The 3,326-nt window shown below is 43.2% G+C and overlaps 1 long non-coding RNA gene across 2 annotated transcripts; it reads right to left on the reverse strand.

Moving 5' to 3' along the window:
* Positions 1 to 1,392: 1,392 nt before the first annotated feature.
* Positions 1,393 to 3,106, reverse strand: LOC109522874 (uncharacterized). Of its 2 annotated transcripts, none has more exons than XR_002169647.1 (4): positions 2,835 to 3,105; positions 2,699 to 2,764; positions 2,436 to 2,537; positions 1,393 to 2,172 (listed from the first exon to the last, which is right to left on the reverse strand). It is a non-coding gene; the product is annotated as an uncharacterized LOC109522874 (long non-coding RNA). The 2 variants fall into 2 exon arrangements; XR_002169648.1 differs by lacking the exon at positions 1,393 to 2,172 and adding an exon at positions 2,340 to 2,358 and having other exon boundaries at positions 2,835 to 3,106.
* Between the last annotated feature and the right edge of the window lie 220 nt (positions 3,107 to 3,326).

Raw genomic sequence — 3,326 nt, forward strand, 5'->3', positions numbered from 1 at the left:
GGGGCGGTTTGGTGCAGCACAAAGCGGGAGACGAGATCGAGAGGGCTAGCAAACAACACTTGAGCAATAGCAGCAACAAAGTCAAAAATCCAACTTGTTTGACTATGTGTGTGTATGTGAGTGTAAATTACGTATATGTGTGCAATTGTTACAAAATCATCACGTTGCAGCTGGTGTTGATGGCTCCATTCACTGTCCAACCTTGCTCCTGTTTAGTCTTAACACTTATCTCTTCCCAACCACGTCCTCGGAAAGGTGGTTGCGTCCCTAAACTTCCACACAGTGCACTAAGCATTCTTGATTATAAATGTGAGTATATAATGATTAATATATCTTTATTAGAAGCATAAGCGTTCTTCATTGCAGGCATAGTCAATTAATGATTGCAGGCATAAGCGTTCATCTTTGCAAGCATAATCAATTTATCATTGCAGGCATAAGCTTTCTTCTTTGCGAGCATAATCAATCAATCAATCAATATCAAAATAACAATAACAACATTAATAATAAGCGAATGTATGATAACTAAAAATAATCAATCTATCACAATGTCTTTTTTTCATGTGTTTCATACATGCTACTGTTCTTGACTGAATGAAACTTAAATTTTTGACTGCGCTTTGGGCAGCATGCAGAAGGTGAAAGCAGCATGGTTGGAATTGCGTATTTTGTATTATGTCCTTAGATTGTAACTGATGTGAAAGTGATTTTTTTGTTTTTAAGGTTTAGGATCACTAAATCCACATTTGAGATGTTTGGCTAAACGATCAAGGACATCTGCGGTATTTTGCTTTTAATCACTGTTGAGCAGTGACGAGAATTGAGTTTGTAAAGTTAGTGAATGTTGACATCTGTTTTGAAGATGTTCGATACTGTATATTTGAACAGTAAAAACTTGAAATGTTATTTGGCTCGGAGCGCATTCTGTCGTTCATCCGGGGTTTGACGAGACCACCTCGAGTAGGCAAGTCCAGCTCCGATCCGCAAGAGCCGCCCTCTTGCCCGTTTTCCCATCTCTCCCTGTTGCAACAGACCTGATTCCAATGTTCAGCTCATCAGCAAAGCTCTGAAGAAGCTTGATCATGATCCTGATCATTTCAGTCATGTCTGTTGCAGTGGGGAGAGATGGAGAACAGTCACGACAGCTGACATCGAGGACCGAGTTTGGACGCCCCTGACTCCGAGAACACTTTTTGGTACGTTATCAAATGAAGCCTCTGATAGATAAAAGTCAGATGTATTTTGATGTTCCGACATAGGGCAGCTTAAGGTCCAAAAAGATACGCTTGCTCGGTCGGTTACAGCTGGAGAGGAAACAAACTCCACACTCATAACTTGCTCAAATATTAAATTTTTCAGATAGTTCATGGACAAGAACGGTGACATTTTTTTCCATTAGATAAAATATATTTCTCCAATTCTTTGGTGTTTGTAAATCGTCTCTGTAAAAAATATTCCAAAATTTGTGTAAAATCTTGCTGAGCTGCAAAAATAGCAACAGCACCAGCTTACACGTATACAGTGCCTATCCTATCGCCTGACACAGGCTGCTGTTGGAGCGTTAGTAGAAGCTTTTCCAAAGGCATCGCAGTGTGCAATTTGCCAGCGCCCCCCCAAGTTAACTTTAACCCTTCAAGATGAAAGATGCGTCTTCACCGATCACTCCATGTCGGAGGTCTGCGCACATCCACTCACCTCCGGCTGACATGAAAGGATCAAATGTAGAGCTGGAAAGATTTTACACACAGCCCATGAAACCTGAAATCTCGCAAATTGTCGAAAAATATTTTCTTGTATTTATAGGAGAAGAATAGTTTCAAAGAAGGTCAACGTGCAGGCCCATGAGAAAAATATCATCATACAAAGAGAAATGAAAGGGGTTGGGAATGTAGAATATACTTTGAGATATCAACAAGGGGAAAACTACAACTTCAATTTCATGACAGTGAGTGGCCTCAGAAAATTCATTGACCAGTGTTGTACAAATTTTCACAATCAAACAACGTAACATTCATCAACGCTCCCAAATGCGTGCGATCAGTAAATCTGCAGGTACGCCGATGTGGCTCCGTCCTTCCACTTGTACACTTTTTCCGTGATCACGGTGGGGCAGAGGGGGCAGCTCTTCTCCCGGTTGAACCACAGAGCGATGCACTGGTCACAGATTATGTGCTGTGCAGTCACAGACACAGCGGTACAATTTATTTCACGTCTCCACGTCGGGGCTGTCAACAATCCAACGGGAATCAACTTTTCCGCGTCTTCTCGTAACAGTACGTTCCATCTCGTGATGCTCGTCAGGTGGTGCAATAAATGCCACAGTGGGACACACTGCTGGCATTGAACTCTGGGGGCAACCTGGATTCAACTCCCAGTTGTTAAAATCCACCCGCCCCCAGAGCCTAAGTAAAGGATAGAATTGACAAATGTTTTACCTGACAGATGAGAGATTGAGGCTCCCTGTATTCTCCTTGGCAGATGGGACACACGTCACCGGCTTCCATGCACTGACTCCTCGTGGCCGCCGTCCCTGTATGCTGAAAGGCAAGAAAAACACCCCAGTTTAGGACAAGCAGCATTTCAGGTGAGTGGTAGGACTTAAAAAAATATATATATATATATATTCCCAATCAATCAGAGAGAAGAAACAAAATGAGGAATATTTCATTTGGGTGAATCAAAACTTCATCAAACTGACCTCGCTCTTAAGAACAATCCTCACAGTTTTCAGTAAAGACTTGCACTCTCCGTACAATCCCAAAAGCTGCAAGAGTACGATTAAATAGTTTTGAGAAGATGTTTGGTTGTCATTTGATTTTTGAGAAGTGTCGTACCTTCAGTCTGAGGTAGAGCAGATCCAGCAAAACGCCCACAGTGAGCGCCGGGTTACCGTCGGCTTCCTGGTAGGTGACCAGGTAGTGGAACCAGAGCGGCGCGGGGTCAGCGGCCTGGTAGACCTAAGCCAGCTCCTCGCTCAGCAGCGGCCAGCGTCCCTGCGCACAATCACCGCGTTACGAGACCGTTGAGACAAGTCAAGAGTTTTAGAGTACGATCGTTATCTCGTGGCGCACGTCAACAACTACACTCCTGCGGTGCTGCAACGGGAATATTTCAGTCGGAACTCGCGTTGGTCGCGTTAATTATGGTGACTCGCACAAACACGCCCTTCAATTCGTTTAATTTCTGCAGGACAAGGAGAACATTTTAGGGATCAGTCCTTCAAAACTTGATGACAGAATCTTTGAAATAAATATCCACGCTGAGCCTTGATGGAAACAGCAAGATATAATTCCATCCATTTTCGATAGCACTTGTCCTCTTCAAGA

Source organism: Hippocampus comes, unplaced genomic scaffold (assembly GCF_001891065.2).
Source record: "Hippocampus comes isolate QL1 unplaced genomic scaffold, H_comes_QL1_v1.1 scaffold219, whole genome shotgun sequence".
Classification (NCBI taxonomy): Eukaryota; Metazoa; Chordata; class Actinopteri; order Syngnathiformes; family Syngnathidae; genus Hippocampus; species Hippocampus comes.